This window comes from Gossypium arboreum, chromosome 2, assembly GCF_025698485.1.
Source record: "Gossypium arboreum isolate Shixiya-1 chromosome 2, ASM2569848v2, whole genome shotgun sequence".
In the NCBI taxonomy this organism is placed as follows: domain Eukaryota; kingdom Viridiplantae; phylum Streptophyta; class Magnoliopsida; order Malvales; family Malvaceae; genus Gossypium; species Gossypium arboreum.
This window is the reverse complement of record NC_069071.1, coordinates 37078448-37093177: the sequence shown is the minus strand read 5'-3', so window position 1 is coordinate 37093177 and position 14730 is coordinate 37078448. Positions and strand designations below refer to the sequence as shown.

General features: G+C 35.1%; 1 long non-coding RNA gene across 1 annotated transcript; it reads left to right on the top strand.

Annotated features, from left to right (window-relative positions):
• Positions 1-9148: 9148 nt before the first annotated feature.
• On the top strand, positions 9149-14051 carry LOC108467279 (uncharacterized). Its single transcript, XR_001868795.2, has 3 exons — positions 9149-9475; positions 9753-13652; positions 13823-14051. It is a non-coding gene; the product is annotated as an uncharacterized LOC108467279 (long non-coding RNA).
• The last annotated feature ends 679 nt before the right edge of the window (positions 14052-14730 follow it).

Genomic DNA, 14730 nt, shown 5'->3' with positions numbered 1-14730 from the left:
AATTGAGAAACCATAAAAATGTGATAGGTAAAAGTTGAAGTGGCCAAATTGTATATGGATAGCATCATAGAGGACTTGCATGTAAATTGGACCACTATGATTATAGTGGACGGTAATGATGATGAAAAATGTGGCATTTTGTGTATTTTATATTAGTGAAATAATATTAAATAGTTTTATATTAGAAAACCATGAATTAATAATAGAAAAAGGGTGATAAAAACAAAGTTTCTCATTCTTCTCCCCTTTTTGCCGAAACTAAACAAGAAATTGAAGAAAGAACACCTAAGGCATTCGGCCATCTTGTGTTAGGAATTAAGGTATGTTCCATGAGTTTTCTTTTAAAATTTTAGTGAATTTGAGATAGTTGCTAAGTCTTTTACTTAGCCCATGTGTAAATTTTAAGTTTGGTGTTGTCATGTATATTCGGCCATGGAAGTTTTCTACTTCATAGATAATGTGTTAATGTTTTGAAATAGATATGGTAGAAGGATAAGGTTTGAGCTTGTTAATTCTTGAATTGGTTGAGTTTGATAAAATTTAATATTTGTGGCTTAATTGTTTAATGACAATCAGCTATGTTGAAATGCTAAATTAGTGCTAAATTGTAAGTATTTAATTGAGTGTTAGCAGAAATTGAGCTTATGATAGTAATTTGAATTTGTGAAATTTATGCATTTTGTGGTCCAAGTGTGATAAGAACCATACAGTTATGGATGTAAGCATGAAGATTAGATGATGGATAATTTTAAATGTGATATGGTTAGAAGTTGATTTAAAGGCTTAATAAGTTAGTTTAAGGTGAAGTCATTAGCTTATGATATTCAGTTTTGGCTGCTATATGTTGGATCTTGAATATTTTAATGTTTTGAATTAGTAATGGATGAAAGATAATGTTTGAGTTTGCTAAATAATGAAATTAAAAGTTAAGTATATGAATTAGGAGCATGAGTCCATTCGGCAATTTAAGATAAATTGTGAAATAATGCTTAATATTAGTAGTACTTGTTTAATTGACAAATTGAGCTTAGAATGGATGAATTTATGAGTTTGGGACAAAGTATATATATATTCGGCTATGAATTTTCGTGTTTAATTTCGAATGTTGATGTTTCAAATTGAAAATGGATGTTAGTTGAGTTATAATACTTGCTTAATAATGAAAAGAACATTAGCTTAATGCTCAAATAGCATTCGGCTTGCGAGTAAATTAAATTAGTTAGAAAATAAGTTCCAAGATAGTGAATTATGTGTTAAAAAGAGGGATTTAGGTTGTATATACGTGATTAGATTGAATACAAGAGGCTATGTTAGCTAATTGAGGGATTCAACCATAGTATTATAGTGAACAATAATTTGAACAAGGGTTTTAATTTGTATGATAGGTTTTCGGCTATGGTTGATTAGATAATAAATTGGTGTGGATGCTTTGAATGAGATATGTACATATTTTAGTTTATGTGCTATGGAGAATTTGATTAAAATAGTTTGGAAATGTGAATTTCCGAAATTATCTTGTATATGTAGGAATAAATTGATGAGAAGTATGTTTGGATGTGCATTAAGTTTAAGGGTTAAACTTTAAATTGTTATGGCTTGGTTAATATTAGATGGAATACCGAATATGTGTGTATGTCTGTGAGGAATGAATATAAATTGGGGCTTCGATGATTGAATTATTTTATTTGCTTAGTTGAAGCTCAAAATCAAAGGGAGCCAAGTTCGGCCAAAGGAAAGGCAAAAGCGGTTGAGTAGCTGATCAGAGTTGTTCATCCGACTAAAAAGGTAAGTTCCTAAGTAATTTAAGTTACGGTTAATATTGCACATAAAATAGGTTGGATAAGAAATCATGCTATGTATGAATTTGTGAAAATCGAATGTGAGATTTATCAACCTATCTACGACATAGTGGTATCTATAAATAAGAAATTTCAGCACTATGTGTGCGTGGTTATGCGGCACTATGTGTGCAAAAACTACATGGCACTATGTGTGCGAGATTATATAGCACTATGTGTGCGAGGAAACACGGTACTATATGTGCGAATAAGTAAGAGCACTATGTGTGCGGACCTTTAAATAGCACTAAGTGTGCGATATCGATCGTAGAGAATTGTTTGTGCAAATGAAAAAGTTTAAAACTTTAAACTGGGAGTAATGAAATGTGCATGGATATTAGACATGGGACTTGATTTATATCTATATATTAATAGATAAATGCTCGGGAAGAGAGAAAGAAGAGAAAGGTAATCGGCTCAATTAGTATATAATTAACCAAAGATATAAATTAATGATAAATGAATTTAAATGGATTGGAGATTGATTTATAGATGGAGCGGCTTGGTTTGTGCTTTATTTGTTAATTGGATCATTACATTCTTTAAAAAAAAATTTCTTAGGACTTATTGAGTTAATAACTCACTTGGTGTGTTTATTGGTTTTGTATAGATCATCTTGTCGAGGAAAGCTTGGATTCGTTACGAAGTCATCACATCTTTTGACAACCCTTTTTGGTATTTTTGTTTAAGACTCAAATAGACATTATGGCATGTATAGAATAATATTTTGGGAGGTTGCTATTTTGATAGTATTGTATAGATATATAAGGCCATGTGAATATGGCTAAAGTTCTATGTATGGATGTGATAATTGTTTTATTATAAATCTTGAAGTGAAATCAACTTGACATATGAATCCATATTGTTATGAGTGTGATTATGTTATGCTTGAACTAACATGTTAAGCATTCGAGATACATTATATATATATATATATTCGATCAAGAGGAGAAAAATCACCTTACATTTTTACCCTTGTTTTAGTATGTGCATACTATAGAAGTTACTCAAGGAAACGTGCTATTATTGTTGTAATTACTTAAATTAATATTGGACACGGGTATTGGGGTGTGACAATTATGATGTAGCTAGGTCGCATGGGTGATACTATGTGTACACCATGTAGACAAGAGAGCTACGGGATATATATAGCCAGGTCGCATGCGTGGTTCTAGGTGTAGGACACCATGTAGACAAGAGAGCTACGAGATAAATTGGCTAGGTCACATGGGTGGTACTGAGTGTTCACCATGTGTACAAGAGAGCCGAACTATATGATGGGTGGAGCTATGTGCTGAACCAACCAAGTATCGAAGATTGATCCGAAGTGTTCAACGGGAGACTCTCTATGTATTGCTTTGTGAGTTTTGTGATGAATAAGTACAGGAACTTGATTATGTGAATGATGTGTTCATTAAGTGACCAGGATGTGGTGAGGTTATAAACAAGTGAGTTATACATGAGGATGATTTTATGGTGACCTTGTGATCATGGGCCTATACTTGTGATGTATGAAATGTGGTGAAAATGATTTGTGATATGTATGTTAAAATGAGGTTAATACAAAGAAAGTGTGAAAGAGTGAATTAGCAATAAAACTGTTTTGGACAGTAGCAGTGATGTGATTTTAAAAAATCACCAAAAATAGTAGAACTTGAATCAGAGACTCAATGAGATATAAAATTAAATCTTAATGAGTCTATTTTCATATAAAATAAACAGAGCAAGAAAAGGAGTTCTATATTTTGAGATATTTATGTTTTTGTGAGACTGGTTCAGAATGATTACGTGATCTCCTATTCTGACTTTGGAAAATCACAAAATTTTGGATAAAAATAATTAGAATCTTAAACTTATATTTTTAAAATCCCTAATGAGTCTATTTTCAAATAAAACAACAAGAACATTATCCGAGTTCTGTACTGTGAGATAATTAATTTCTAGTGAAGAGAGGTAAGAACTGTCCGAAAGTGAAACAGCGGAAATTTTAATGAATAAACTGTACTAATTGGCTAAACCAAAAATTATGAATATTTTATGGTGGAAAGATATGTGAGTCTAGTTTTAGGGGAAATTTAGAGATCTTAATTTGGAGCTCTGTAGCTCGATTTATAAATAAGTGACTATGACTCGTGTGGACAGTTTGATGTGAGCATTTATTAGTAAATTGTGAAATCGTACTTACAAGAATGCTATATACATTAAGGATGTGGAATGGAGAGGAGGAGGAGGAGGAAAATAAATATATGTGGAATACATGGAAACTATGGTATATGAAATATTGATCTAATGAAATAAATGATATGTGTTTATAAGAAAACAGAAAGAGAATGATATGTATCATGACATGTATATATATATATATAACTAGTCTCAATGTAATGCTTGCTGGGTATGGAGTTGAATTGAAATGTTTCAAGCAAACATGCTATTTTGCGTATCTGAATTGTGGTATTTTATAAAGATATGATCTAGTTTTAAATATGAATGCTTGATGATTAAGCTGAAGATATTTTGTAAGATGATAATCTTGATACAAATGTATAAGTGGTACTATAATAAACAAGGTAAAATGAGTATGAAAGACACATGTATGATGACATACAAATGATATGTTTGTGGTTTAATTGAGAATATTTAATCATTAAATGAATACCATGTTATATGCTTTTGATTTTGTATAAGTGTGTAAGAGATTAAGGTTGACCAAAGCTTGGAAAATAGCCTAGGTATATTCCACACAGGTAGAGACACGACCATGTGTCTCAGCCGTGTATGGAACACGACTTTGGGACACGGGCGTGTGGAGCCTTAAAGCATGAAATTTCCAAGATTTTCGTAAGTTCTCAGTTTAGTCCTGAACCCTTTCTAAAGTATGTTTTGGGCTTCGTAGACTCAAATAAGGGACTATGTGTAAGTGAATGAACATTTTGAAATATGAATGATATTTTATGGCCCGTATTTTAGGTTAATGTTTGTATCTTTGTCTGGTAACGCCTCGTACCTTATCCCGACCTCGGGTACGGGTAAGGGGTGTTACACAACTTCTATTGGTTCGTTCTTTCCCTGATATCCATATTATTACGTATTCTACTCGAGCAAGGTCGACCTTTTAGTTTACGACGCAATTCTTTATCCAGTAACAACTTAAATAGAGCAAGCAATATAGACGGCCACTTACGTTCATCTGGGACGGTGGGAATACGTGTCTCCACACATTGTACATGTATTCTATTTTGCACACTTCGTCAACATATCTCATGAGATCCAAATAGAGATTCTAACAAGATGCAATTGCATGAATGCATGGATAACAAAGTGCGTCAAATGTTCCACAGTTGCAAGTCCTATTTATCAGGTGTACACGATATTGCCCGCCAGTAATACATTAGCTCGGTTTGTCAAACTCCGTCACACGAAACCATAGGTTCTCACGATTGCGACACACTGTGTGTATTGTGTTGGCCCTCACCTTCACCTTGTTAATTTCTTGCAATATCTTTCGGAACCATACATGGCCTCCCTACATTTGGCCTTTATAACTCGCTGCTCACTTTGGAAATAGTGCCGCCAAATGCAAATATGTCTCTCACACAACTGAGGTTATAGACAAATGACGCGTTCCTTTTAGAAAAAAATTTATGCATTTAGCCAAGTTTGTGGTCATATGATCATATCGTAGGCCGCCGTTGTATGCTTGTGTCCACTGTTCAAAAGGTATGTTACAGAGGTAGTCCACGCCTTGATCATTAACTGAACACAAAATCCCCAACATCTCATGAAAATGATCCTTAATGATCTTGTACCCTGCCAATAAAGTTGATAGCGAAAATTACATACCACTATTCCATTCAGAATAAATTGAATATTACAAAAAAAATTATATTAATAGAGACTAAATACCCGTGTTGGTCACTTGCAGTCGTTCAGTCGTAGACCGATATTGCCCGTAGTAGTTGGATGCAACATGCCTTAAACAATACCGATGGTGTGTGCGATCCCATAGGCTTCTCTGTTGCTCAATTGCGACTAGTATTCCAATGCCTTGATTCGATATAATGCAGATATCAGGTTGGAGGCATACATGCCTCCTTAATCTAGAAAGAAAGAAATCCTAGTCATCACTTGACTCCCCTAGTGTTATTATTGCAAACGCAATTGGAAGGATTCTCCCACCGCCATTTTATGCCACAGCTAGCAATAGCCGATGGGTATATCTACCATACATAAAGGTATCATCAATTTGTACCAATGGCTTGCAGTATACACAAGTGTCCCGGTATTGCTTAAAGCTCCAGAAAAGATGCTTGAACTCTTGGCATTCACGGAGCAATCGATCGTTGTAGTACGCAGGGACTATTTCAAGATCTGTTATGCAACCTAGGATGTACCTCTCTAGCACCTGACACCACTACCATATCTCATGATATGAAGCGTCCCACCCACTATGCATATTTTCCAATGCCTTCTGCTTAGCTATCCAAGCCTTGCGGTAAGAGGGCATGTACTACAATTGGTTACGAATACCGACAATTATGCATGACACAGAAGTCCTAGGATCTGCCTTCAACATCGATAGTATTAAGCTAGCTATCATACCTGAATCCATCTTGGGATGATCTTGTGAAACACCTGCCAACGAAGTACGTTAAATAATGCAACATTAAGCAATAATATTATTATTCAAAAACCCTAAACACACATTGATATTGTACCGAAAACACATAAATATGGACCTTTGTTCTTTTTTATCCCCCACAAGCCTGTCTTTTTCCTAAAAGAAGCCATGATTTTCCATGAACATGTACCATCTTGCACTGCACACTTGGCCTTGAACTTTTCAGATTTGGATTTAACCACGTTGTAGTTAACCTCGTAATTCATGCTATGTTGTTTCAAAGCACCAAGAAAGCTATCCTTTCTGGAAAACTCCTTACCAACTTCCAATTCACCCAAATCTAATGACGAACACGTTCTGTGTGGTAGATTTGGAAGCTCCAACGCATCATCTGCCGATATATTAGCATTATGCATGTGGGCTAGAGATGAGTACGCCCTGAATCGCGAATCTTCTTCATCTGAACCCATTTTAACGTCTTCAGGTTCGAATGGAACAGGCTCCAGTTCAGAAAATAATGCAACTTCCACACCACCGGGGCCGGGCTCTCGAGGTGGATCCACATTGGACTCACCATCCAACCCTCCATCATCTGCAACGTATGAGGTCCCCTTGCTGGTGGATGTCGTAGGGAGTATTTCATCCCTTCTTGTGGATGTTTCGTAATGTCCCTAATTAGATGTGGATTACCAACAACTAGAAGTTGATGTCATTCCCTAATACATATTTCCAACACCGAACATCGACCCACTGATGTGCATGTCCCATCCACTAACCGAATGTCATGCAGGACTTGTGTTTTCCATATTGCCACCAAACACGGGCACTTCCATGTTCTGCCTCCCACTAATGGAGTGTTGGTAGGGGTCGTGTATTCCTCTCGAACAATAATACATGTTGAATTCACAAATGTTTCATTTGGCGATGAAAATTGTACATATAACTCAGGATAGGGTGATCCACTAGTGAGATGAGTCTGCACTATTACCTCAAAGCTACGACCACCTTTAATATCAAATGAGTCATATGTCATGGGATCAATTGAAGCACAAAATTGATACTTAATAAAAGAAACCCTCATTGGTACTATTTCGAAGATTTTGTGCCTAATTGTTTTACGAAATTCTGTAAAATCTATACTCTGGTTAAAAATCATTTGCGTTGTATTCTTTGATAAAAAAACAACATCATTATCAGTGTCACGAACCTCACCATCATAGTAAATAACTACACTAATACGTTCACTCTTCTTGAATTTCTATTCTGCTTAACCTCTCTAATTTTTCTTGCTGTAACTTATGCAACCTGAGAAAGAAATTTGTCTCATTTATAGCCTAAGGCCAAACATGAACTACTGTAGAAAAAGAGCGTCCATGTGGGAGCTTTTTTCAGAAATTTTACTGATAATGCATGCTGCTTAAAGCATTTTTTACACTAATTTTTAGAAATGTCTTCTGAAATTTATTTTTCAGGAGCTAGTGTAGAAAAATAGCTTCCATGTGGGAGCATTTTTCAGTACTTTTACTGACAGTGCATCCTGCTTAAAGCATTTTTGACACTATTTGTTCAAAAACATCTTCTCAAAATTATTTTTTCAAGAACTACTGTAGAAAAAGAGCGTTTACGTGTGAGCTTTTTTCAGTAATATTACTGATAATGCATCCTTTTTGAAGCGTTTTTAACACTATTTATTCAGAAATGTCTTCTCAAAATTATTTTTTTCAAGGTAAAATTAGTCAATTTTGTTAAAAAAACTAAACACAATTTTATTTTGAAAAACTAAACCCTAATTTAATTAATTTTAACCCTAAACATTAATTTAATTAATTTATTTAAAACTCTTAAACCCTTATTTACTTAATTTATTTAAAACCATAAAACCCTAATTTAATTAATTTTTAAAAAGAACACTAAATCCTAATTTATTTTTAAAAATTCCTAAAAACCTAAATCCTAAATTATTAAACCCTAAACCTAAATTATTTTAATAAAACCTTAACCTTAAAAATCCTAAAAACCCTAAACTAAAAAAGCCTAGGGACTAAAGATTGCAAAAAGCTCTAACCTAGAAAAAAACATGGAGCAAAACGCACCCCTGGGGGAGCATTTTTGCCACGTCAGCAAAGCGCATCAACGTCAGCGCGTTTTGTGCTGACATGGCAAAAACGCTCCCCCAAGGGCGTGATTTTCTAGAAATTTCCCTTTAAAACGCTCCTACATGGGCGTGTTTTGCCAAAATCGGCCGTTTCCAGTAAATAATGTTGAAATCGGCCCATTTCTGGAAATATACTTGGAAATGGGCCTTTTAAGTAAATTAGTCACCAAAAAATCTCTAATTATAAAAAATAAGATTAATTATATTAACATTCATTAAGATGAAATAAAATGCCTACAATGAACAAAAACTAACTTCATACCATACCTAAATATGGAAATATTAGGAAATCATTCATATATGCCATCCAAAATCTATATAAAAGGAGAAAAAATTGTTAAACTACCAAACACGTCCCTATACCATGGACTTCAAAGAATTAGTCTTCTATTATACAAGTAAGAAATTTAGTTCTTCAATTTTTTTAAATAAATTGACTAGGTATTTTAGCAAATTAAATAAGAACAATTGAGACCCAAAAAAACAAACCATTGGGCTCAGACCTACTAAAGCAAAACAAAAGTATCAGATCCGGTCTTCACTATACTGATTTTAGTGAATACCTCCTAAATGAAATTTCAAAAAGAAAACATACCTTAATAACAAAACAAGGCAATAAATGAATCAGGAAAAAAGGAAACTTATTATCTACCCTAGTCAATTCAAGCGGCTGGACTCCATAAAGTTTTATCAACTTTTCATTTTAGAAGTTCTGTCCATTCTGACGATAGCGTTTTCCCTTGAAAAATCTTTACTTGCTATCTGTTTTTGAATCATTTCCTCTCAAATGCATCTTCAATCTGCGCTTCTTGACCATCTCTTTTCCTAATCGAAAGCAAGGCGGTTCAACTATTCTCTCATCAGGTATGAGTTCTCACCTCTTTTTAAAGTATCCTTTTCAAATTTTATGGGCTAGCGTATTTCCTGATTTGTGGATATGCTAGAAATTAATTTCTTGGAAACAAGATTTCTTACTATGGATATCTTTGATAATTGCTTCAATAACTGATTTGTCTGTTGATGATGTTTGGTATTTTTTGATGATTGTTCTTGAATCCCCTATTATTTTTATTGAGTGTATACCCATTAAGATCCCTAACTTAATGGCTTCTAAACCTGCATATGCTTTTGTTGTAAACAGAGATGAGACAATGTGAAGGGTCATCTTTGAAGCCAAAAGTTCACCCATCAACTCTGAACCACCAAACCTGACGCTGATTTGGAGTTTCTTTTGTCGAACATTGCATGAAATTGAATCGTCATCCTTGGTAGTCCTCCTGATGCTTGTGGTTTTTGTTCATATTTAAGGAAGTCTTCTTTCCTATCACTCCTTCAAGTTCTTCCATATGCTTTTATATTCTTTGTAGTAGGTCTTGACATGACTACGCCCTGAGGCTCAACAAGCTCTAAGCTTGATCCCATCAAGTTACCCAAAGGACCCATAACTCGAGCTCGGGCTAAGCACCTTTAAGAAGCTGTTTTAGCTTTGTTTGCTCAACTTTGGAATGACAATGAGCTCTGAACTAAAGGGATAGATCGGGCCAGCTTAATACAAGCTCCATGCACCATAGTGCAAGCTGTTTTCAACTCAACTCTAGCTTTCCGAGCTTTATCTAGCTCAATTTAGCTCACTTGAGCTTAATTCAGCTCGTTGAGCTAGATTTAGTTTTTCTCCAGCTTACTTCTTTTATTATTTTAATAAACTAAGTATTAGTTTTATTTTAATTCAAATTGTCACAACTCATATCTGAATTCCCTAGCTCAAATTAGCTCATTAAATTGTTTTTACATATTTGAGCTAGCCAAATTTAATGTGCCCAGATTTCTATATGTTTTTAATTTGTCTAAGCTACATCCATATTTATGTTGTGTCTAAAATTATTACTTTTGTTTAATATGTCCTAGTTATTACTTGTTAATGTGTCCTAGCTGAATGCATGATTTTAATGTGTTCCTAAGCTACCGAATTTATGTTGTCCTAAGTTGATTTAATTTGATAAATTAATGCGTCTTAAACTAATTAATTCTGTTGATTTATTAGGTTGAGCCATGTACAATGGACGGGATGAATAAGGTGTGCTGATGGTTTATCTTTTCCAAGCAACCCTTCGTGTATGCCAAAGCCCAAGGGAGCTGATGTTTCTTTTCTTCCAAGTTGCTGATTTATTTTCCCAAGCTGACAGATCAGCTCTCTAAAGAAACTATGAAAGCTTTCACACTTGCTGGAAAATTCCATTCACCCTTCAAGGCTGTTTAGTTTTGTGTTTTCGCACACACAAGAGGCGGTTTGAATTCTGTTCACACTTCTCATGCCTTTTGCAATCTCCAAGCTCCTTATTAAGTTCCAAGACTACTCAGCTGATCAAGGCAGCTCCATTAAAGCTTTCACACCCCCTTGGCTGAATCTAACCAAGACCCTCTAACTTACCATTCACTTCCATTTATGTTCAACTGATTAGAGGCATCTAGAAGCATCTTTTGACGTTCTCCTAGCACAAAAAACTTTAAGGAAACTTTTTAAAGAATTCTGGAATTTTCAGCTAACCATTTAGCTACCTTAAGAACCTATTCAGCTATCCCTTGTAATACCTATAAATAGTTTGCTTATTTCAGCTTGTAAGGAACTTTTGACATTTTGTTTAACGAAACTTTGTTTCTGTGATGTTTACTTCCTCTCAACTTTCGTACGAGTCTCGAACGACTTATCTAGCTTGCTAGTGGTGGCGTCAACCGAACTTGTTTTTAGAACTTATCACCATCACTTGGTGTGGCGTTCTCCTATCCAACTACCAATCACATTTCCCACCTTAAACGATATAGGAATCGGGGTGAGACTCATCATAGTGTTGAATCACTTCTAAAGTTTAAGTTCGTTTTCCATTTCCGCTTTCTTTCTTTATCTAACTTATTATCCTAAACCGAGCCATCCAAATAGATTCTATCCTTGTTTCTCTCTAGCCGAACCTATCATCATCTACTTAGCCAACTTTGAACCCTATTTTATTCACTTTCAACCTCATAAGCCAAATTCCAACAACTCGATAATTTTATGAACGACCCTTTTCGTCGATGATTGGGCAACTTACGTAGACTCGACTCATTCAACCGAGCTGAATCACGTCATTTGGTGTCAGAGCTTGTAAATCAAGAAGCACCGACGTTCGTATCAATTCCGTAGTAGGTTTGTTATTAAAAAAATATTCAATCAAGTTGTGCTCAAGTTCTCTATTGTATTTAGCAATATATTTGAATTTTAAAAAAAATTCGAGTATAAAAAAAAGGTGAAGTGTTGGAAAATTTTGTTTTATTTTACTTGTAATCCCGATCATCTAGTGTCGTTCTATCATCAATTACCCCCACAATGCCACACTAAACCGGAATTTTCTTTGTTTCAGCCTACCCTGCATCCTTATAATATATCCCTTGTAACCACTTTGAAATCGACCCCAAAGTAGCAAATAAGTCTAAACGAGATGAAATACGAAACAACGAGAGGGAGTTTGAATGGTAAAAGGCAAAGAGTGTGTGATTGCATTCGAGAGTGTCAAAAAAGCTTTAAAATGAGTGCAAACACGAGCCCGAGTGCAAATAATTAATTTTTCTTTTCGAGTGAAATAGTAAGGTTTTCTGTTAAGGATCTTAAAAGTTTTTTGTCAATAGGCATGGAACGAAGAATGAAGGAGAACAAGGCTGAAACCACATCTCACAAGGAGGAGGAATCGATACTCATGTGTGCTAGTAAGCTACTCGTTGTCAAAAGAAGTCTAAGTATTCAAAGTTTAGAAAACGAGCAGTAATGGGAAAACATCTTCCAGTCCCGGTGTTAAGTTCAAGGAAAGCTTTGTAGCTTGATTATCGATGGTGGAAGCTGTACCAACGTCGTAAGTACCCTCATGGTGGAGAGATTAGGCCTAACGACCATCAAACATCTGAGCCCCTACAAACTTCAATGGCTTAACGACGGTGGTGAAAACAAGGTAACCAAACAAGTGCTCGTTCCTTTTTCAATAGGCAAGTACAAGGACGAAGTGCTTTGTAACGTAGTCCCATGTACGCGGGACACTTGTTGTTTGGAAGACCATGACAATATGATTGAAAAGTAATCCATGACGGGTACACCTATTGGTATATGTTTCATTATCAAGGAAAGAATTTTACCCTAGCTCCGATAACACCAAAACAAGTTTTTGAGAATCAAATGAGAATGAAATCTTCTGTAAATCAATTGAAAGAAAAAAGGAATGAAGTTGAAAAAGAAAAGAAAATGAAAAAAAATGAGAAATGTGAAAAAGAAAAAAAAAGTAGCTAAAAAAGCGAAAAGAAAATGAGAAAAGAAGAAAAAGAAAAAGAAAAAGAAAGTGAAAATAAAAGTTTGATTGCAAAAGAAAGAGAAGCCCGGAAAGCACTTTTGGCAAGAAAAACCATCCTCGTACTCATGTACAAGGAAAATCTTATTAACAAGAATGAAATTCCTAAGGGTTTGCCTTCGTCTGTTTTGATTCTTTTGCAGGATTTCCAAGACGTTTTCCCAGAAGAGACTCTGAGTGGATTGCCACCTTTTCGCGGAATTGAGCACCAAAACTATTCTGTGCCTGAAGTTGTTATTTCGAATCATCCTGCCTATAGAAAAAATCCCAAAGAAACTAAAGAAATACAAAGGCAAGTCAACAAATTGATGGAGAAGGGCTATATCCGAGAAAGTCCTAGCCCTTGTGCCGTTCTAGTCTTGTTGGTGCCTAAGAAAGATGGAAAATAGCGGATGTGTGTGGATTTTCATGCCGTGAATAAAATTACTATCAAATATAGGCATCTGATCCCTCGACTAGACGATATGTTAGAGGAACTAAGTGGAGCCAAACTATTTCAAAAATTGATTTTAAAAGCGGCTACCACTAGATCTGTATACGAGAAGGCGACAAGTGGAAAATAACCTTTAAAATGAAACACGGTTTGTATAAGTGGTTGGTCATGCTGTTTGGCTTAACCAACGCTCCTAGAACTTTTATGAGATTGATGAACCATGTTTTGAGACCCTTCATTGGTAAGTTCTGTGTTGTTTATTTTGATGATATTCTTATCTATAGCAAGTTGTTGGAAGATCATGCGTTACATCTCAAGTCTGTTCTTGAAACTTTACGTAAGGAAACTCTATATGCTAATCTTAAGAAATTTACTTTCTGTTCTGATAAGGTTATTTTCCTTGGTTTTTAGTTAGCTCGCAAGGTTTGGAAGTGGACCAAGAGTAGATAAAAGCTATCCAAGACTGGCTGAGAACTACAACTGTTAGCCAAGTTCGGAGTTTCCATGGTTTAGCCAGTTTTTATCGATGATTTGTGCCTAATTTCAGCACTATAGCCGCTCTATTAACGAGTGTAATCAAAAAGAATTTTGTATTCCATTGGAACGATGAGCAAGAGAAATCTTTTGTTGAAATTAAAAACTCCCTTAATAATGCACCTTTACTTACTTTTCTTGATTTTACTAAGACTTTTGAACTCGAGTGTGATGCATCAGGTGTTGGAATAGTTGTCTGTGACAGCCCAAAATTGACCCTAGTCGGGAAGTGGTTTCGGGACCGCTAAACCGAGTCACCAAAATGTTTGAACGTAATATTTATTGTCTAGAATATGTAATTATGAATGTGTGAAAATTTCAAGCTTCGATTTAGCCGATAGCATGTGAATTCAGTTAGTAGGACTTGTGTGACACTTTTGAAAAGTGATAGGCTAATCTATAAGGACCTAATAGTGCATGTAGCCAAAGGGGAGGACTTGCATGTCAAATTTCCCCCCCTAATAGTTAGTGGCCGGCCATGACAAGAGATTATGGGTAAAAACATGTCATAAAACATGTTGGAACAATGGTGTATGTAAGAAAAAAATAAAATAGTGAGCATGGGAATTTAATAATGAAAGGGAACAAAAAAAAAAAAGAAAAAAATGGTCTCATGCATGCCCATTGCCGTGAGTGTGGAGAAAGAAAGAAGAATTTTTGTTCATCATTTTTCATTTCCTTTGGGCTGAAAATTCTAAGGAAGAAGGAAGTAATTCTTGTTTCATGTTGGTTTGGAAGAGGTTTAGGAGGAGGTTTGGCCATACTTGTACCTAGATTAAGGTAAG